Source organism: Dama dama, chromosome 18, assembly GCF_033118175.1.
Source record: "Dama dama isolate Ldn47 chromosome 18, ASM3311817v1, whole genome shotgun sequence".
Lineage (NCBI taxonomy): Eukaryota > Metazoa > Chordata > Mammalia > Artiodactyla > Cervidae > Dama > Dama dama.
In genome coordinates, this window is record NC_083698.1 from 29388895 (window position 1) to 29411994 (window position 23100).

The 23100-nt window shown below is 44.0% G+C and overlaps 1 protein-coding gene and 1 non-coding gene across 3 annotated transcripts in view; both read right to left on the reverse strand.

Annotated features, from left to right (window-relative positions):
* Positions 1-23100, reverse strand: part of RAPGEF5 (Rap guanine nucleotide exchange factor 5) — a 306460-nt gene that overhangs the window by 258992 nt on the left and 24368 nt on the right. The gene's annotated exons all lie outside the window — the stretch shown is intronic.
* On the reverse strand, positions 15942-16048 carry LOC133073147 (U6 spliceosomal RNA). Its single transcript, XR_009696857.1, has one exon. It is a non-coding gene; the product is annotated as a U6 spliceosomal RNA (small nuclear RNA).

Sequence of the window (23100 nt, forward strand, 5' to 3'; positions counted from 1 at the left end):
CGGGAGATCTCTTACTGAACTTCAGCTTTTTTGGCCACTCTAGACAAGTCAAAAGGCCTGGCACCTGGCCTGCACACCCTCCTATTGTGAGTGGCAGCTCCTCCGGGGCTAGATCGTGCTCTCTCCATGTGTTCCAGCCCCCTCGCTCCCTGTGGTTTGAACCCACTGACCTCACTTCTTCAAGCTGCCTGCCAGGGCCCTGGAGCAGCAGGGATGCTGTCACTTGGCTGAGTCTCATGGTGAGTCAGAGAACTAAAAAGGCCCACAGGTTCTGTGCTTAAATCTTGTCGCTACGATTTTACTACCTGTTACCTTAGTTTCCTCATCTGTCAAGTGGGCATAATAGTAACTCAAATCTATAGCAACCACTCAGTGTGTGTAATTTGCTTAGCATAGCATCTGGACCCATCAGTTCAGTTCAGTTGCTCAGTCATGTCTGACTCTTTGTGACCCCATGGACTGCATAACAGCCTCCCTGTCCATCACCAACTCCCAGAGCTTACTCAAACTCATGCCCATTGAGTCAGTGATATATTCCAACCATCTCATCCTCTTTCACTCCCTTCTCCTCCTGCCTTCAGTCTTTCCCAGCATCAGGGTTTTTTCCAATGGGTCAGTTCTTCATATCAGGTGGGCAAAGTATTGGAGCTTCAGCTTCAGCATCAGTCCTTCCAATGAATATTCAGGACTGATTTCCTTTAGGAATGACTGGTTGGATCTCCTTGCAGTCCAAGGGACTCCCAAGAGTCTTCTCCAACACCACAGTTCAAAAGCATCAATTCTTCAGGCTTTAGCCTTCTTTATGATCCAATTCTCACATTCATACATGATTACTTGAAAAACCATAGCTTTGACTAGATAGACCTATGTTGGCAAAGCAACGTCTCTGCTTTTTAATGCGCTATCTAGGTTGGTCATAGCTTTTCTTCAGAGAAACAAGTGTCTTTTAATTTCATGGCTGCAGTCACCATCTGTAGTGATTTTGAAGCCCAAGAAAATAAAGTCTGTCATTGTTTCCACTGTTTCCCCATCTATTTGCCATGAGGTGATGGGACCAGGTGCCATGATCTTCATTTTTTGAATGTTGAGTTTTAAGCTAGGCTTTTCACCCTCTGCTTTCACTTTCATCAAGAGGCTCTTTAGTAAAGTCCTCTTCACTTTCTGCCATAAGGGTGGTGTCATCTGCATATCTGAGGTTATTGATAATTCTCCCAGCAATCTTGATTCCAGCTTGTGCTTCATCCAGCCCAGCATTTTACATGATGTAATCTGCATACGAGTTGAATAAGCAGGGTGACAATATACAGCCTTGATATACTCCTTTCCCAACTTGGAATCAGTCCATTGTTCCATGTCCAGTTCTATCTGTTGCTTCTTGACTTGCATACAGATTTCTCAGGAGGCAGGTCAAGTGGTCTGGTATTCCCATCTCTTGAAGAACTTTCCACAGTTTGTTGGAATCCACACAGTCAAAGGCTTTGGTGTAGTCAATAAAGCAGAAGTAGATGTTTTCTGGAACTCTCTTGCTTTTTCTATGATCCAGTGGATGTCGGCAATTTGATCTCTGGTTCCTCTGCCTTTTCTAAATCCAGCTTGAACATCTGGAAGTTCTCAGTTCACATACTGTTGAAGCCTTGCTAGGAGAATTTTGAGCATTACTTTGCTAGCTTGTGAGATGAGTGCAATGGTGTATAATCTGAATATTCTTTGGCATTGCCTTTCTTTGGGATTGGAATGAAAACTGACATTTTCCAGTCCTGTGGCCACCGCTGAGCTTTCCAAATTTGCTGGCATATTGAGTGTAGCACTTTAATAGCATCATCTTTTAGGATTTGAAATAATTGGAATTCCATCACCCCACTAGCTTTGTTTGTAGTGATGCTTCCTAAGGCCCACTTGACTTCAAATTCCATGATGCCTGGCTCTAGGTGAATAATCACACCATCATGGTTATCTGGGTCATTAAGATCTTTTTTGGACCTATAGAAAGCTTTAAGTAGAGGTCAGCTCTTATTATTGTTAACTGTTGTTCTAGGGTTTGGTCAGTGGGGGAGTTTGCCTTTGGGCCTCCAATGTAAGTCAAGAAGATACCCTGGAGGAGGGAATCTCAACCCATACCAATATTCTTGCCTGGAAAAATGCCACAGACAGAGCCACCTGGCGGGCTATAGTCCATGGGGTTACAAAGAGTTCGACATGACTGAGCAACTTAACACTTTTTTTTTCAGTTACCTCCCTTAGAGAACAGTGCTAATGGAGCCAGGGTTTTCCATTTGGGGCATATGGCGGGGGGGGGGGGGGGGGGGGCGGGGGGGGTTGGGGGGGCAGTTAGTTTTGCACTGTTTCAAAAACATTTCTGCAGCCCTGGCTTAGCCAGGCCATCTCACTCACCTGTCTTCTTTATTCCAAAAATCTACCAGGAAATAGTCTAGAAAAGCATTCACTGACAAAGGAGTTGGTAGCATCTCTTTTGCAGACCAGGTACAACCATTTCTAAAAAGAAACACAAAAAACCACCTCCAATCTCTGTTGTCCTAAGGACTTATGCCCTCTGCACATTAAATCCAAACAAACTCTATTCTGTCTATCAGAGCTTAGGTTGAAGACAGTAAAACGCCCTTTCATGATAACACTGTAGACAAGATTAAGGGCAGGAGAAAGGTATTAATACATTTACATACATGAATTTTATATTTATAGCTATAATTATTCTTCAGCTAATAATAACCTGAGTTAACATTCACTGAACAGACAGGGACTGATTGCAGGAGAAGAGGAGGGTGGTAAGGTGTGGGCTGCCAAGATTAATCCAGAAGGCATTTTTAGTTTGTACTGTGTAAATCCTACACAGGATGATGGAGACTGGTCTCCCTTGAGAATTGTATAACCACAAAGTGGCAAGACTCAGGGTGGTACCTCTTCTATTCCTTTTCCTGCTGTAGCACAGAAGCTGGAAACAGGGGCCAGACTCCCCAGTTTCAAATTCCACATCCGAGCAAGTCACTTAATTTATCCAATTTCAGTTTCCCCATGTGAAATTCCTCCTACCCAGGGTTGTTATGAGTATAAAACATATAAGTGCTTAGCAAAGAGCCAGACATACAAGTTAACATTCAAAGCTAGACATTTATATTACTATTATTAATTAAAGGTCAGTTCAGTTCAGTTCAGTCACTCAGTCGTGTCCTACTCTTTGCGACCCCATGAATCGCAGCACGCCAGGCCTCCCTGTCCATCACCAACTCCCGGAGTCTATCCAAACCCATGCCCATCGAGTCAGTGATGCCATCCAGCCATCTCACCCTCTGTCGTCCCCTTCTCCTCCTGCCCCCAATCACTCCCAGCATCAGGGTCTTTTCCAATGAGTCAACTCTTCGCATGAGGTGGCCAAAGGATTGGAGTTTCAGCTTCAACATCAGTCCTTCCAATGAACACCCAGGACTGATCTCCTTTAGGATGGACTGGTTGGATCTCCTTGCAGTCCAAGGGACTCTCAAGAGTCCTCTCCAACACCATAGTTCAAAAGCATCAATTTTTCAGCGCTCAGCTTTCTTCACCGTCCAACTCTCACATCCATACATGACCACTGGAAAAACCATAGCCTTGACCAGATGGACTTTTGTTGGCAAAGTAATGTCTCTGCTTTTTAATATGCTATCTAAGTTGGTCATAACTATTCCTTCCAAGGAGTAAGCGTCTTTTGATTTCATGGCTGCAGTCACCATCTGCAGTGATTTTGGAGCCCCCCAAAAATAAAGTCTGACACTGTTTCCACTGTCTCCCCATCTATTTCCCATGAGGTGATGGGACCAGATGCCATGATCTTAGTTTTCTGAATGTTGAGCTTTAAGCCAACTTTTTCACTCTCCTCTTTCACTTTCATCAACAGGCTTTTTAGTTCCTCTTCACTTTCTGCCATAAGGGTGATGTCATCTGCATATCTGAGGTTACTGATATTTCTCCCAGCAATCTTGATTCCAGCTTGTGCTTCTTCCAGCTCAGCATTTCTCATGATGTACTCTGCATATAAGTTAAATAAGCAGGGTGACAATATATAGCCTTGACGTACTCCTTTTCCTGTTTGGAACCAGTCTGTTGTTCCATGTCCAGTTCTAACTGTTGCTTCCTGACCTGCATATAGGTTTCTCAAGAGGCAGGTCAGGTGGTCTGGTATCTCCATCTCTTTCAGAATTTTCCAGAGTTTATTGTGATCCACACAGTCAGTCTCTCTTTTTTTTTAAATTGAAGTATAGCTATGGTGCTGAAGAAGACTTTTGAGAGTCCCTTGGACAGCAAGGAGATCAAACCAGTCAATCCTAAAGGAAATCAGTCCTGAATATTCATTGGAAGGACTGCTGCTGAAGCTGAAGCTCCAAGAGTTTGGCCACCCGACTCGAAGAGCCAACTCACTGGAAAAGACCATGACGTTGGGAAAGACTGAAGGCAAAAGGAGAAGAGGGTGGCAGAGGATGAGATGGTCACATAGCATCACCAACTCACTGGACATGAATTCAAGCAAACTCCAGGATGTAAAGGAGGACAGAGGAGTCTGGTGTGCTGCAGTCCACCGAGTTGCAAAGAATCGGACATGACTTAGTGACTAAACAACAACATAGTTGATTTATAATGTTGTGTTAGTTTCAAAGTGAAAGGAAGTGAAGTCGCTCAGTCATGTCCAACTGTTTGCGACCCCATGGACTATAGCCTATCAGGCTCCTCCGTTCACGGGATTTTCCAGGCACAAATACTGGAGTGGGTTGCCATTTCCTTCTCCAGGAGATCTTCCTGGCCCAGGGATTGAACCTGGGTCTCCTGCATTGTGGGCAGACGCTTTACCATCTGGGCCACCAGGGAAGTCCAGGTGTTAGTTTCAGGTACGCAGCGAAGTGCTTCTGTTACATATGTCTATTCTTTTTCAGATTCTTTTCCCTTACAGGTTATTACAAGATGATGAGTAGAGCTCCCTGTTCTATATAGTAGGTCCTTGTTGGTTATCTCTCGTTGTGGTGTACCAGCTTAGTTGCCCTGCAGCATGTGGAATCTTCCCAGATCAGGGATTGAACCGGTGTCCCCTGCATTGGCAGGCAGATTCTCTACCACTGGACCACCAGGGAAGTCCTGGGCATTTTGTTTAAAGGGTCAAGAGATTGACCTTTGACATAGAAAACAAAGGTTACCAAAGGGGAAAGGTTGGGCAGGGGGCGCTAACTAGGAGTTTGGGACTAACATATACACATATTTTAATTCGTTTTCTTTGTCTAAGTTCAAGTTCTTGACCCTTTAAACAACATGCTCAGAATGCTCAGCAGAAGTAGAAAGAATACCGTCTCTCTGGGTCTCGCTTGAGTTCCCTCTCACCTTGGAGTCTGGAAGGGAGAAGGCAGGCTTGTTTCCCTCCTCCAGGGAAATGCAGACATGAAGGCCAAGAGGATATGCAGGTGTTTGACCTGGAGGGCTCAGCTACAGAGTCGCTGCAGGAAAGAAGACAAAGTTGCAGAGCTGAGAAAACAAGAGCAAAGTTGGATCTGGGCACAAAGACAGAGGACACTCAGCAGGTGTAAATTGTTCTTTGCTTTTACTCTGACACAGGCCAAAAGTGTAAATGCAGTTGTTACTGGGCACCCAGGGCCTCATGTGGCTGAGATTAACACATTTTCCATCGTTTTACTTACAAGGAAGCAGGAAGTTGGATTCCTGTTTCCGAATCTCATTAAAAGTAAACTTTCAAATCAGGTACCACGCTGAGGGCAATTTCTCAATTAAGACTAACAAAATGCATTACCTTCATGAACAAGTTTCAATATTTCAATATTCTGGATTTATAACCAGACATGGGAATAACAGGTCCGTGGAGCCTTTGACTATTAATTTTTCTCCCTAAGTCGGCTTGGAGAACTACCCCCGTCTTAGTCAGTATGTACAGGTCCTAGACTGAAATCCTGGTAGGCCAAACAGAAGAGCACACTTAGCTAATGATTCTTCTCACCTCTCTCTTGACATGTGGACTCCTGAGAAATACAGTGGGTGAATTTTATGACTGACACTAATTTATACAGGCTTTAAATGGGGCCTTTTCTGCCTTACAGCCTCTCCTTAGGAAAGTAAAGTATTGGAGCCACAGCAAGACAGTCTAAATGCAGGGGAAGGGGTGCCTGGGGAAATCTCACTTGGACCAAGCGGATGGCCGTGGATAAGCACGCTGTTACAGGATCAAATTAAGATGTCAGCGCATCATGGTACAGGCTGTCCTTCCAGGGCCAGAGGGAACCAGCCCTCTGCTGGAAAACAGCCAGGCACTCAGTAATGAGAGAGAGGCTTAGATGCTCGCCAGACAAACACAACAGGGGACAGGACAGGAGCCTCCAGAGATGATAATTAGCAACTAGAAGCCAGTGAACCAGGGTGGAGGTGAAAGGCAGTCTAGCTACTTGATTTTGTTTACCTTTTGCTGTTGACATCCAAAAAGCTTCGCACTGGTGATCCTCATGCTTGAATCTACAGTGCTTGATTGGCCTATTCATGTAGAAATGATGATTTTGAAGACTTTATTCTTTTGTCCTACGTTCACATGACATGAGCTGCAGGCGTGGGTTTAGCTCTTGCCTAGATAGCCTCCAGTCCAGTTTGGGGGTTCTTGGAGGAAGTGCCCCAAAGAATTAGGCCAACATGTCTGAGAAAGGTGGACAGGGAGCCCCTGGCACCATGCCGCTGGGACACACAGGATGTAAATTCCTGCCACTTGCTACAAACTCAGAAAAGCTCTTGAGCATTTGCATTTGCTTATGAAACATGCTCTTGACTTGATCAAATGAAAAATGATGTGAACCCTGCCCACAGGTTATTTATCCCAGCAGCAAATGCTCAGGATGTCTAAAATTCTATTATCACGGAAGCCCCTATGGACCTCAGGTTCTTTTTCTCTGAATTTAAATGAGCCCTGATGCCTTTCCATCTGTCTTCTGAGGTCATATTTTTGAATGACAGAATCATCTTGGTGGCTCTGCTGTGGGCAGTCCATGAGGAGGAGGGGCTCCAGCTCTCATGCCAGGGGTCAGCAGCCTACAGCCCATGGGTCATGTGCAGTCTGCCTCTTGTTTTTTAAGTAAAGTTTTACTAGAAAACAGCCCTCCACATTTCTTGTGGATTGTCAATGACTGCTTTCAATTACAACAACCAAGTTGAATAGTTGTGAGACTGGCCTGCATGGGCTAGAATATTCTCTAGACAGTCCCCTATAGAAAAAATTCCCTGCGGCATGGCCCCTTCTGCAGATGTCACTGACATGGCAGGGGGGAGGATGGAGCAGGAAGTATGAACTCAGTAGGTTCCTTTTCCCTTCCTTGTGCCCAGGGACCCCCACTTTCCAACTCCTCTCACTCCTACCATGGGAGTCTTTGGCCCTCAGGTTCACAGAGTGAATTATACTCTTGAATCCACGGCCCAGCATTCTAGGTGGGTGCCAGGTCCTTGCTTGCTTTCCTTTATTTCATTTAACCCCTTCATCTCCAGCCCCACCCCCTGTGTCCCCTCACTCTTCCTTCCTATAAGCATGTCACTCAGAAGTGTCTGATATGCATTAAAAAAAATGATAGCTGTTAGTCACTCAGTCATGTCCAACTCTTTGCGACCCCATGGACTTCAGTTCACCAGGCCCCTTTGTCCATGGGATTATCCAGGCAAGGATACTGGAGTGGGTTGCCATTCCTTTCTGCAGGGGATCTTCCTGACCCAGGGACTGAACCCAGGTCTCCTGCATTGCAGGCAGATTCTTTACCATCTAAGCCACTGGGAAAGCCCTGATATGCATGGACCCTTATAAAAGGTGTAATGTTGTTGATTATGTGTTTGTGATTTAATGTACATAGATGATACTGTTATAAGTCTCATTTCATTTTTTTCCACTAAAAATCATCTTCATTCAGCACTATGTTGTTGATATCTATGCTTTTTGTGTACATTTAGTTCACTGCTTCTAATTATACCTCAAAGATTTTGGGGGAAAAAGACAGATTTTTTTCTCAAAAAGTGGAAACCTCTGGTGTATGAGTTCTTCATAACACTTGTGACATAGAATCTCCCCAGAGAAGATAGAATTTCTGAAAAATAACTTGCCACACATAAAACATAATAGGGTTTACATTAATCAATAGGTTGCTCAATTTTTTTATCATCTCTGGTGTCAAATTTAGTTTTGAGGCCTTATTTCTGATAAACATTCCACATATTCTGTGCTAACCACTCCCAATTTATCCCTACAAGCTCATCTGTGGCTGCTGCTGCTGCTACTGCTAAGTCACTTCAGTCATGTCCGACTCTGTGCGACCCCATAGACGGCAGCCCACCAGGCTCCCCCGTCCCTGGGATTCTCCAGGCAAGAACACTGGAGTGGGCTGCCATTTCCTTCTCCAGTGCATGAAAGTGAAAAGTGAAAGTGAAGTCGCTCAGTCGTGTCCGACTCTTCGTGACCTCACGGACTGCAGCCCACCAGGCTCCTCCGTCCATGGGATTTTCCAGGCAAGAGTACTGCAGTGGGGTGCCATTGCCTTCTCCCATCTGTGGGTAGCCATTCCCAACCATATACTGTCTATATCGGGTTTACAGTGAAAACCCAAGGTTAGGGGTTTCTCAGAAAATAAACTCATGTAGGGTGTAAATGGGCAAGAAAAAGCCAGAATGGTGTGAGTCCCCAGCAGCTGCTGGATCAGCTCCACTGAACCCCAACTGTGAGAAAAACCCAGCGGGACCATGTTCCCTCTGTCATTCCCTCATCATACACTCTGTTGGGAGGGTAGGTTTGGTTCAGAAGCCTCCTCAACCCTTGGGCTCCACAACGTCTCACGAGTTGGAGGCTGCACTGAGCAGAGAATTTGCCAGATAAATAGTGTTTGATCCATGATTTTGTGTTAAACTCAAGGAAGGAATATTCAACTTTAACCAATCATTATTTTCATAAAATATGGTATATAGTTTCCTGGCTAAAGCTTTTGATCACACTTGTGATGAGAATTTGTACTTTTTGTGTTGCTTTTTATATTGCTAGGAAAAAAAAGAACTGTGTCTTTTGATGTACGATACATATTTAATATGAATGCATGCACATGTGCTCAGTCTCTTCAGTCGTGTTCAACTCTCTGTGGTCCCATGGACTGTAGCCCACCAGGCTCCTCTGTCCGTGCAACTTCCAGGCAAGAATACTGAAGTGAGTTGCCATTTCCTTCTCCAGAGACTCTTGCCCACCCAGGGACTGAACTTGCATGCCCTGCAGCTGCTGCATTGGCAGGTAGATTCTATACCACTGAGCCACTTGGGAAGCCCATCTAATATGAGAATAGGCAATAAAAGATAGACTAAGGATTTGCATGTGTGTTTATAGTAATATTTGAATTACAATATTAACGTTATCAGACTCCTAATAGAGATCCAGGAAGCTTTTGTAGAGTATTTAATGTACCACTCAAAGTACTACTATTGGCTTCCCAACCTACCCCCAAATTTTAAGGCAATGCTAATTTACATTTGGAGCAGTATATACTGAGAAGAGACAGTGGTGAATAGAAAAGGGGATGATTTCTGCAGGAGGTGATGGAGTGATGTTTTTTACTGGCCCAGGGCTCGATGCTCTCCAGAGGATGGTGACAAGGGGCTGCAGCACAGAGCTTCAGCACAGGTACAACTGTTTCCTAAATCGCCCCTGTGGAGTCCAGACCAATGCCAGTGGCAAGTCTGTTAATTAGAGAAGGGCTCCTGACAGTCCATAACTCATTGCTTTTGTACCTAGTCAATACTATCTTCAACTCAATTTCCTAGACTTACAATTGGAATAGAGGACCTGTAGTTCAATTCATGGCTGTTTTGGTTTCTTTCTTTCTTTTTTTAGCTCACAGTGGACTGAACAACGTGCCCCCACCAAAAAGCATACACACACAAAATCAAGCATGTCAGAATAAAGTGACTCAGGCTAACTCTCTGCCTTTGTCTCTCTTTATGAATCTGACTTCTGCCCACACACATTTCAGCATTGCAGATAGACAAGCAAGCTTTCCAGTCTGCAATTAACAAAGTTTAAGAGACCCTCTCTGAAATTCAATCTGGGGAGAGCTACACCTCTGGTTTATGGCTAAAGAGGCTGTCCACTCATTAAATTGAAGTGCCCATCAGGATTAAGGCCAGGAGTTCCATGAAAGGAAAAGTCTAGAATGCATCAATGAGGAAAGCATGAAGCATAACAAAACTCACTTTTAAATCTTTTTTAGGATAAGCAGTCACAACAGTGAAGATTTTCACATAGGAGATGACTATTTTATTCATCCTAATTAGGTATCTTTAAAAAAAAAAAAAAAAAAAAAAAACTTTGAACAAGATCTGCTTCAATGCCACTGCAGAACCCAAGTACTTGGCAAGCACAGAGCAGTCAGCTATGGAGCCTTCCTGCCCAGCACTTGTTCCACTGAGACACCTCCTCCTCTTTCCTGCCTCCATCCCCAGCATACATCCAGAGTTTAGTTACCTTCTTCCAGAGTGTCTTAATGATATATGTTCTGCTATTTGTCATCTTCCCACCCACATCCAGAAGTCGCAAAATATCAACTGTCATTTTTTTAAGAAAACCAAGAAAATTATAACTTCTCATGTCAGCTGGGCCTAATGAACAGCAGCTCTTTTAGAACTTAGAGGATGGGTTCAAGGGAAGTCCCAAAGAGCAATTTCCTATATGAAAAACTACACACAGAGTCTACTGAATTTTTTTTTTAAGTTGAAAGAGACTCCATAACTGACTCAAAATAATAATTTTTATTTTTAAAAAATGAAGCCTTAATTTATGAACCAGAACCTTCATAAATGCATAAGCTCAATATTTTTCATATTTACTTTTTGAAATGTATTTGCTGATTTCATTTATACCTGTGCTATAATAAAGCTAATAAGAAGTGGCAGTACTTCCCCATTATTTTATGCTTTCGGATTTTGAGTTGCAGAGACTCTTAAAAATTTCAAGACTGTGTTACGTTTCAAAAGGACCAGCCTAGATTGGGAAGCAACATGAAAAGATTTCTCTCTTTGTGCCTCTTGACACTGTTTACGATATAAGCTGTGAGGCTGTTCTATCATCTTCCTCTTTCCTCCCCATTCTGCCTGGTTTCCACCCAGAGCCCTTTGGTTTTTTATCATTATGCAGTTCTGTGCAGAAAACTAAGATATATGTCTGAATCTCATGAGCAATGAATGATTAATATAGTGCTCTGCGTGGGATAGGGGAGGAAAGGTTTCTTTCCTTGATTACCATGAAGAAAAACTTCTTTGATTTAACCTCAGCTCTTAAAGGCAACTAGCCCGTTACTTCTGTCAGGCTCCTAGCTATCCTGAGGTAGAGCCAAAAGGTCAGAAAAACCCATATTGAGTTCATGAGAATATTTCCTCTTAACATTCCTTACTCAGATTATTTACCAGCAGATATGCTCATGGAAAGGCTATGGCTGGAAACCAGGTCTACAGGAGAATACTGTAATGTATTCCCCTTCCCTTAGAAGTAAACATATGTAATGCTATTAATATGTGAATAGCAAGGTACCTTCAAAGTTGCTAAAATGTAAGTTTCTAGAGGGCAGAGATGCTTCTGTTATTCACTGACATATCCCAAGAGACCAGAACAGTGCCTGCACATGTTAAAATGAAAGTGAAAGTCACTTAGTTGCATCCAGCTCTTTGTGACCCCATGGACTATACAGTCCTTGGAATTCTCCAGGCCAGCATACTGGTGTAGGTAGCCTTTCCCTTCTCCAGGGGATCTTCCCAACCCAAGGATTGAACCCAGGTCTCCCACATTGCGGGCGGATTCTTTACCAGTTGAGCCACAAGAGAAGCCCTGCATGTGTTAAGTGCTTAATAAATACTTGTGGCTCAAATGAATGAAGTCAGAAGATACGGTACAGCTATGTGTATTTACGAGTTTGGGAAGTGGGAATAATGAAGCAGTCAGAATCAACTGTGAAACAGACACCACTGGCTCCTAATAGAGGTCACTCTTGAGAAGGTTTGCTTTTCAAAAGAGTTAGGTTTTCCTTACAAGTGAAACTGACTCACAGAAATGCTGGCGAGCAAAAAAGTGATTACAGGAGTAAAACCAGTAACATTTTAATCTGCATTAAATGTCTGAACTTTCCTAATTCTAAAATTCACCTAACAGTTGTCTGTTTTGGTGCAAAAAATTTGCAGAAAATAAAGTTAGTGAACACTGTATTTCCAACTTTGACTTTTTCTTCAAAACTATTACTAGAAACTACAACTAAAATATGTGAAACTAGTATGTGAAGGCTTGCTTTGTTTGTTTGTTTGTTTTTCCAGTTGCTTAGCCTAGGTCAGTGTGACATCCAGGCCCCACCACCTAAACAAGAACCACTGTACAGCCACCTCTGCATTGCCATGACAACCAGTAACCCAGAGATGAGGGTCCTAGGATATTCCTCAACTCAGCCACTAGCAAGGAAAGCTATGACAAACCTAGATAGTGTATTAAAAAGCAGAGACATCACTTTTCCAGCAAAGGTCCATATAGTTAAAGCCGTGGTTGTCCAGTGGTCATGTACAGAGGGGCGAGTTGTACCATAAAGGCTCAATGCTGAATTAATGCTTTGGAACTGTGGTGCTGGAGAAGACTCTTGAGAGTCCCTTGGACAGCAAGGAGATCAAACCAGTCAAAGCTAAAGGAAATCAACCCTGAATACTCATTGGAAGCTGAAGCTGAAGTTCCAATACTTTGGTCACCTGATGCCAAGAGCTGACTCATTGGAAAAGACCTTGATTCTGGGAAAGATTGAGGGCAGGAGGAAGAAGGGGCAGCAGAGGATGAGACGGTTGGATGGCATCACTGACTCAATGGACATGAGCAAACTCCAAGAGATGGTGCAGGACAGAGGAGCCTGGTGTGCTGCAGTCCATGATGTCACAAAGAGCTGAACGTGACTTAGCGACTAAACAACAGCCACGAGTAAACTGATCTTTGAAAAGTCAAGTTGCATCTCAATTTCATCACCTGTTAAGCTTAAATCTATCATCCAACTATTTGAATTGAAATAGTCATGATATGAAAATCTTTAAAAAATTTTAAGGTAAACAAGAAATACAAATAAGAAATACATGATGTGGTTGAATCTATATATTGACACAATACTTTAGTCTCATTCCTGCCCTGAAAACAACTGAGGGAATAGAACATTCTGATCATGTCTTCTGAAAAATCCATGTATATAATCGCCTGCCTTTCACAGCTCTGATGGAACCCAAAGAGCTGTGGTGTTTGAGACGGCAGCTCTGGTTCAATATCGGTCTGTAGCTTAATAACTACTCCTCAAGTTAGTAAGCTCCAATTTCTCCACCCTTAACATGGGAATAATGAACAGAGCTGCTGTAAAGAGAGAACAATGTCCAAGTAATTTGTAACAAGAATAGCAACAGTGTATGTTTTCATATTAGCTTTCTTCAGATCTGAGATTCAAACTCAGGTTTTATTTCAGACATAGTCCCACTTCCTTTATTCCAGAGTTACATCTGGTCTTAAGTAAACTTGGTGCTCATTCTGTGTGTAAGGAGAGAATATCTGTGATATTTTGGCATGTTAAGTGGCACATGCCTTATTAAACTATCATTCAGAAGACCTCACCCTTGATACAAGTTACAATTGAAGAGACAATTTACAGAATTCTTTGTGCACTTATATTATTAAGCCTCCTTTTCAGTGCAAATTTTGTTTATAGCAACCAGTGCTTGAGCCAATATTGTTGGCCAGGTAAATAACACATGAATATGTAGTTCCTAATTAAAGGTCTCCATGATGAAAAGGCCCAGACCGCCTCCCTGAAAAGAGCTGGAAAGAGCAGCATCTCATCACAGCACTTCTATTACCTGCCCTTTCTTCTCTGTCTCTCTTTTTGGGCTACCTTAACTGCCTGCAGAAAAAGTCTCCATACTGCCAGCTTCCTGGTTCTCGCCTTAGAACAAATCTATATACACAAAGATACTAATTGAAGAAGAGAAAGAGAGGAAGGAGGAGAAGAAGAAGAATTTTCTTGGTAAGAAGTTAAATACAGTTGACCCTTGAACACTGCAGTGGGCAGGGGTATAGGGGCACCCACATCTTGTAGAGGGAAAATCTGAGACACTTGTCACAGTGGGATGTCTTTGGTTCTGCAATCTCAGATTTATTGGGGAAAAAATTCCTGGTATAAGTGGCAGGGAAGGGGAGAGTGGGCCACATATTTTACTCCTGTACACTGATGCTAAATGCCTCCAAACAAATGTCCATATCTTCACTTTGCGGTAAAGCTGCAAAGTGTACCTATTACTTTTTTATTGTAAAATACACATAACATAAAACTTACAACTATGGCCATTTTTTAGGTATATAGTTCAGTGGCATTAAGTCAATTTACATTGTTTTGCAAGCATCAGCACCACCCACTGCAGAGATTCCTCATCTTCTCAAATGCAAACTCTGTACCTATCAAACAATAACTCCCCATTCCCCAATTTTCCCAGTCCCTGGTAACCTACAATTTACTTTCTGTCTCTATGAATTGGACCACTCTAGATTTCTCATGTTAGTGAAATAATATAATATTTACATTATTTTTTGTATCTGGCTTCTTTCATTTAGCATCATGTCTTCAAGGTTCATCCCTATTACAGCAAGTATCAAAATCTCATTTATTTTTAAGGCTGAATCATATTTCATTTTATGTATATACCACATCTTGTTTATCTATTCATCCATCCATGAATGTTTGGTTCTCTTCTACCTTTTGACTATTGTGAATAATGCTGCTATGAACATTGACATACAAAAATCTGTTCAAGTCTCTGCTTTCAGTTCTTCTGGGTATATACCCCGTAATGGAATTGCTAGATCATATGGGTATTCTATCAGCTTTTCTAAGGATTTGCCATACTGTTTTCCACAGTGGCTGTACCATTTTACATTTCTACCAGCAATGCACAAACTTTCTAATTTCTCCACACCCTCATCAACAGTTGATATTGTTTATTTTTTTTTTTTTTCCTCTCCCAATAATAGCCATCCCAATGGATGTGACATGATCTCTCCTGAGTGTGATGTGGTATCTCACTGTGGCTTAATTTACATTTTCCTAAGGATGAGTTATATTGAGCATACTATTTCTCTTGAATCAACTAAAACTCATCGGCTGGATAGTCAGGGCAGCACTGCCTCACATCCTGTGTGAGCCGGTACCCTGCCCGCTCAACATCCCTGTCTCCAACATCCTGCTGGTATCCGTCTCCCTGCCACCCCTTGGCTCAGCCCAGCAGAAGTCAGAGGGCGGGGGGACTTCTGATGTAGTACAGATCAGTCTCCCGGGATGCAGAGCAGGGTAGGGTAATGAGGAGATGATACATGGAAGGGCAAATGGAAACTATTTTACCATTCCAATATGTCAATGACTACTATTCTAAATCCATTACAAAATCTAGTGCAATGATGGGCTCATGGTAGACAATAAATGCTTATAAACTTGACTCTTTTTTTTGGCCTGATGTCTTGAAGCAGAAGTTGAGATGAAGCTTATGATCTACCTACTTTACCTACAGCCTCAAGTAGTTAATGTGCATAACCCACCCCCGCCATGGACACAACTCTCTTGCCTTTGCAGCTGTCACCAGGGCCACACCTATCAGCTCCTCCTCTCACCATCAGGGCAAAGGGCCAGTAAAGGGAGACTGTTGAAGCTAGATGATGTGTGCATGGCCTCTCTACTTTTGCACATACTTGCAGTTTTGCCTAGTAGAAAGTTTATTGGGCTTCCCTGGTGGCCCAGTGGTAAAGAATCCACCTGCCAATGCAGGAGACACGGGTTCAGTCCCTGGTCCAGGAAGATTCCACATGCTGCAGAGCAACTGAGCCCATGGGCCACAACTTTTTTTTTTTTTGTAAAAATATGGAACGCTTCACGAATTTGCGTGTCATCCTTGCGCAGGGGCCATGCTAATCTTCTCTGTATCGTTCCAACCCTAGTATATGTGCTGCCGAAGCGAGCACTGGGCCACAACTATTGAGCCTGTGCCTGAGAGCCCAGAAGCCACAACTACTGATGCTCGAGTGCCCTAGAGCCCACGCTCTGTAAAATGAGGAGCCACCACCGTAAGAAGCCTGCGTACAACAACTGGAGAAAAACCCACACTGTCTGCAACTAGAGAAAAGCCAGGGCAGCAATGAAGACCCAGCACAGACAAAATAAATAAACACATAAACAAACACATAAAGACAACTAAAATTAAATAAAGCTTATTAAAATAAAGATACCAGGCTGCATGACTGACCGTGTAAAGGAAGGGCCCACCCACGGTCTTGTACACCCATCTGTTTTTTGCTTTGTGTAATTAACTTGGAATTTATGGGTAATGGTTGTTAGATTTGTTTTTTAAGTTATATAATTAATTCTACAAAGACCAATGCTTCAGGCATTTTTATGTTTATGATATAGAAACATATATTACAGGTCATTTTATTTGGTCACTCCCAGTTGTGCCTGCCTCTTGTTTGATGAGTGCACCAAATAACATTTAGATAGCATTTAAATACCTCCTATAATGGCACTGAAAAAGCTTTCCCAGAGTTACTGAAATCGGTTGCAAATTCTGCTTCCAGATACATAAAGTACTAGAAAAGTAGCCAAAAAAGAGACATGGACTCAACATGCTGCCAAAAATAATAATAGAACTTTAAATGTTAAATGGCTTTTTAAAAAGCTCTTCTCTGGAATGAAATGCATTCACTCAAGTTGTTCTCCGCTCCATCCCCCTGCTTCTCCTTATAGATATGCTCTTCCGGCTGACTCCCTGATCTGTTGGTAGGCCTCGTCCTACTGAGTCAGCTGGGTGTGGCTGTCTGCGAGGGACGTGCAGGGCCGATGGAGGGCGAGATGGAGAGTGGAATGGGGACTGGGCACTCTAAGATATCTTGAAATCTTAAAGCGCCCAGTCCCCCATGGATTATCTAGGCAAGAATACTGAAGTAGGTTGCCATGCCCTCCTCCAAGGGATCTTCTCAATCCAGGGATCAAACCCACATCTCTTATGTCTCCTGCATTGGCAGGAGTGTTCTTTACCACTAGCGCCACCTGGGAAGCCCTCCTCTCTCCGTAGGTACCATGAAATGTATCTGATGACAGAAGCCGATATTGACCTATTTGCTTTGGTGAAAAATGAAGATCAAGAATTGTCCTCTGGTTGGCATCACGTCCTCCAAGCACAACTTACTTTCTGTTACAGATGGCTTTGCAGGTCATGGAAGGGGTAAGAAAGGGTTCATTTTTCCACCATCACTTTGAAAAGCATATCAGGACATTTCATTCCTCATCAGGCCTCTAAGTCAGGTTGTCCCTATTCATGTGCTCAAAGGAAAACCATCAAGGGAGCCAAGACAGTCCTGGGAGTAGCCTGGATCCTTGAGATCCTCCCCAAGTGTGGACCACTTCGTGCAGAGGGCCACTCAGTGCTTTCCTTTAGGGAAATGTCCTGAATTCTAGTCAGATTTCAATCATCTCCCCCAATTTTATAAGGTCACAATCTCCAAGCAGTCAACACTAGCTCATGCTTTTGATAATAAAGAATTAAATGAGACAATGTAGATAAAACCTGTGGCACAGTGCCCTCCCTACATATTGCTAAAGTCAACAAACGTTAGCTCTTATTGATGATTATTCTTACCATGAACATGGCATACTTTGTTCTCAATTACTTAGTCATTTAGCAAATAAGTATTGTGTAGGTACTGTGTCAGGCTCTGTTGTTGGTGAGGAGGGACTCTGCAGTGCACAAGCAGAACACGGTGCCTGCTCTCATCAAATGAACATGTTTTGGGAGGGAAGACAGACAATAAGGTGTTAAAAGAAATAGTTTCATTTAATAATTGCTATGAATTTTTTTTTTTTAGAGGCAAGACCATGGGGATAGAGAATGACTGAGGGGATTGGAATGGGGAGAGAAAGTGGCTCGAGATTGAGTGACCAAGAAAAGCTTCTCCAAGGGTGAGTCTCGGGAGATAAGGAGGCACCTGCCATGTGAAGACTCAGAGGTGAGCATCACAGGCAGAGGGAGCAGGAGGAGCAAGGCCCTGGGGTGAATCCCATCTCAACACTGCACTGCCTCACCATAGGCAGTGGATGCCAAGCCGCTTCCCTCTGTGCTGCCTTGTTAGCAGCTCCCTTCTCAAGGTGCCCAAGCACTGGACCTACAGTCACGACAAACTGCCACCAGCACTGCAGCACTGTGAGAGAAAGTCGCTCAGTCATGTCTGACTCTTTGCAACCCCATGGACTACACAGTCCATGGAATTTTCCAGACCAGAATACTGGAGTGGGTAGATTTCCCTTCTCCAGGGGATCTTCCCAACCCAGGGATCAAACCCAGGTCTCCCACATTGCAAATGGATTCTTTACCAGCTAAGCCACCAAGGAAGCCCAAGAATACTGGAGTGGGTAGCTTATCCCTTCTATAGGGGATCTTCCTGATCCAGGAATCAAACCAGGATCTCCTCCACTGCAGGCGGATTCTTTACCAGCTGAGCTACCAACATGATATTAACCCACTTATACAAGTAGTATAGAAATTTTAGTTGAACCAGTGAGAACTGTCTCTGAACTGGCATTGCTTGATGTCACATAGACTTTTGGTGACTTCATTCATCTATACAACAAGAGGGATGGGTTAGACTAATGAGACTACAACTTTAATATGACTTCGAGCCCCCTGGGGATTTTGCTACACACAGACTCTGGCTCAGTGGGTCCAGCGTGGGACCTGAAGATGATACTGATGCTGCCAGTTCTCAGACCAGACTTTTGGGTGACAAGAGTTTAGATGATCTCTAAGGTGCTTCCAGCCCTAAATCTAGAACTCTGTTCCAGGCTTATTATGACTTGAACTTCAAGTACTTGATATAATCTTAACCACCTAGAGATCTGTGATAACCAAGATGTGGTGATCTTCCTGCAGTACCCAACCTGTGCTTCCTTCTGGTCGTCCCACCTGTCCAAGTTGAGCTCACTGACCTATAGCACCTCTGTCCCACTGCAGCACCTATACATTTAGGCCAGAGGCCAGAGAAACTTCTTATTACTCATCCAATCCAACACGATGAAACAAGGAAGCTTTGATTTCCTAAGCGTGTCAACATTCAGGCTGGAATGGAATGCTTGGTTTCCTAGAATAAGCAAAAATAAAGGAGCATACTACTTTAATTTACATTACTTAATTAATGCATGCAAGCTTTGGGTAAAATGTTCACAAAGTTCCTGTTTTGAAAGTTCAATGAAGGATGTTATTACTGATTTTACCTTAATTACCCCTGCTGGATTTCACCTTGAAGGGGTTATTAGGCAGGTTAAAACAAACAAACAAACAAACACGTAGATTCTTACAATGAAAAATTTTTTCAACTCTTCACAGCAAGATCAGTTGCCACATTGACTTTTTATCTCCAAAAGAGGAGACTTAAGTGGTTGGTCTTCCACCTCTTGACAGATCTATAACAGGCAATGCAAAGGGGAAGTAAGAAGATACCTCAGGAAATGATGGGTTCTGCTTAAAGAGATTGCTCCACTATTCAGTAGAAAATAAAAGGGCCCAATGGGGATACTGTAATCATGATAAATGATAGCTTATGTGTGAATGTGGCATCCAAGTTTTCCAAGTATTTTCAGGCAGTGACCCTGATTAACAACATCAAGGCCTGAAGGTTAAGGAAAGCTACAAAGTGCTATCTGGTGGAACCAGGTCTGAACTCAGGTCTTCTATGTAGTGTAATTTTCAGGATGGAAATAATGCTGCAATTAAATGACACTAACCTAGTCTTTGCAAACCTTCCCAAGCTCACTGAGCATGGCATGTGGAGGAAGAAACAGAATCTGTCCCGTTCTGTGGGCTCTCGGAGCGATAGCCTCCATTGGCAAGCCCAGGACTCATGATTACCTTCGTTGGCTTATTAGGACACAATCTATATTTCCCATCAAATATGCTCCCCTGTAGAAAGTCCCTTGGGGATAGATTGAGCCCAGAGAGGATGTCAGTAAACAGCATAATGGGATTAACTGGAAGCATTTCATTTATCCTTCAATGTTTCTTCTACCAGATGTCAGTCCAAGGGACCATAGTCTCATGGGGCACCCATCAGAGGAGAAGAAACAATTGAAATATGACTTACTCTCCTAATGCATCTCAAGCCCTGCCATAAAGCTAGCCATTTCAGAGAAAATATTGTAGATACTGGCTAGTTGGTTCCTGCATTTTCAATCAGCTCTCTCTATATACTTATATAATACACATTTTTTGCTAGGAAGGAATATTCTCTACCTAAAGGAGGTGAGCAGACATTTCCAAAAGGCCAAAGACATGGCCAAGCACTGCTCATTGAGAAGCCAATTCTTTCAGGAAGAACTCAGGAAACAGAGATGATATTGAACAGGCCACTTGATCAAGAATTGAAATCAGTTCAGGGCAACACAAGAAAGAGAGATTTTCATATAACTGTGATTTCTACCTTTTGTGGGTTCCTTATACAGTTAATAAGAGCCACAACAAATGTTTGGAAATGATCATGATGATATACAGATAGGCAACAATATCAATAGACAGCAAAGCCTGGATTAGAAGGCTAACCTTCTATTATTAACTTCCCAAACCCAGCAGGCACTTGTAACTAACAGTTATGTCTGTGGGTGGGGGTCTGTTAGCACTATCATCCAAGAGATTTTAAAAAATCAATTTTCACCCACATAAATCAGTCCAAATTACAGGCTGATCAATCATCAAATTACAGGCTGAGCATCGTCTACCATGATGTAGAGTTGATTATCCTGGTTCTAGACACAATGGAAAGCCAAACATGAAAAGAAATACGCGGGATTTATCTCCTTTTTAACCTTTCCTTCGCACTTTTAAGCAGTGCCTTGTTCTCAGTAAGACAACACTGGCTTTTGCAGTGAGCATGCTACTGAGCTGAGGCCCTGGCTCCGATTACACGGGCCACACCCTCCCTCCTGGCTCCCCTCCCCATCCCCCTGAACCTGGCCTTAACCAAGGAGAACTGGGAGTCTGTGGCACTTCCTGATGGCGGTGGGATTCTCCAAGGAACCCCGGCCTCACGCTGCCAGGGGCCCATGCTGCCCCCTGGGCTTGGGTGTGGTGAGAAGAGCCCCTGGAGCAGAGTTATGTGCTGTGGTGGGAGCCGACTCCCCCCACCCCCCTTCGCTGACTCAGAGCCTGAAGGTGATGACAACTTCTGATGTTTCTGCTGAGATCCTGACTGGAGCTGATAGCCACTTCCTCTTCTCTTTTGTTAGGGTTAGAGAAAGTGTACGTGGGGGCTGGGCAAGGGTGGGGCGGCGGGGAGCTGTATGGCAGAGGTATGGGGAAACGTCTTGGCAAGGCAGCAAACTGGAGAAAAGGGCAGGTGAAACACCACTTGGACCAAGTGTCCTGTTTCCTCACCTCCTTCAGCTTTCTTCTCCTCATTCTCCCAAAGGACACCAATTACCTGCGAGGGGCTGGTAGAGGGATCTGGGTCCCCAAACTGAGCCGCTTTCCAAATGGCCAGTAAGCGCTGACAGCCACAGCAGTCGGTTTTGAGGCAGGGGAATCCTTGAGGGGGGCCTGTTCTCCATCAAGAGGACCTGGATTGCTGGCCCTGCCCTCCGCTCTGGCTCAGCCCCATCGATCTGGCTCTCACTGTCAAGACACCTTCCCAGAGAAGAAGCATGATGGAAGGACCTCTCTCTCGGTTACAACAGTAGACAAAGGACCATCTAACACCTGAGACCCCTCTACAGCGCTGTCTGAGCTACAGAGATTGGCTCCAGCTTGGTGAGAGGGCCTTCCTCCGCGTGTGTAACTGCCCCCTGACAGCCGCAGAGAGATCCGGTTCCATACCACTGTCTGCACACTTCCGAGAGGCCCTGAGAAGACGGGAACGTGGCTAGAAGCAGCCGCGGTCAGCCTCCAGGGCTGAAGCAGCGGTCGGGGTTCCTGCTGCAATTCCTCACCGTGCTCTGCTGCAGGCTGCTCACCTTGGAGAGGGAGCCCACCACCAATTGCAAAGCAAGGATGTGACTCTTGGCCCAGAAAGACCCGATGACCCATTCGAGTTCATACAGGCACCTCCTGGCCCTTCTGCCCTGGTTTTACCTCCTCCCTGCACTTATCTTGGGTAACCGAGGAAGGAGCTGAGAGACACGAATACTGTTTCTGAGTCTGTTTCTGTGGAGATCTGGGACCCAGTCAGCAAGGAGGGGTGTGATTAAATCCACGCGGACTTGGAGATGACGGCAGGGCGGCAGTGTCTGCAGGGACTTGGGCCACTCATTAGTGGGGAGCTTTAGGATTAGGAGAGGGAGGAGCTGTTGTGAAAACCAGCGGCATGCTTCCACTCCAGACCGGCCTTCCACTCCCCAAGGCCGTGTCCGGAGGGACACAGAGGTGAGTGCTGGGTGGCAGAGACAGTAGAGCTCTTTCTATGTCTGGGAAAAGAGGGGTGAAATGTCAGCTATGTAGAAATGTCACTGTCAACTACGTACATTTCATTCCCATAAACACTGACCAAGTCCTACCTATGAAATCCCAGGCACTGCCATCAGAGATAAAACAGAAAGGAGAGAGAAACAATCTCTGCTGAGAGCCTAGAAACAGAGCTTTATGAGATGTAACCCTGGATTCCAGCTCGTAACAAGGAACTGATGTTCTTTCACAAAATGGGATAGAGAAGCAGTGGACTGAGCTATGGAACAGAGAGCCTGGCCCCCGGGCAACCCAGGCCAACCCCAACCAGGTAACCTGGGGTACAGGGAGCCCAGACTGTGCTTACGGTTACTGCACCATTCAGTTATAAGTAGCAAAGGTCTCTGCTTCATGAGCATTTCCATTCAAGAGGGAAGAAGCTGTTCATAAATAACGGTCATCAGACTAAGTACATTACAACGGTCTGTTAGTGGACTCACGTACGGAAATAAAGAGAAAGAGTGGAGCACGATGAGGGGATGAGACGTACCGTGGCTTAAAAACAGGGACGGTCTCTCTGAGAAGGAGGCATCTGAGCGA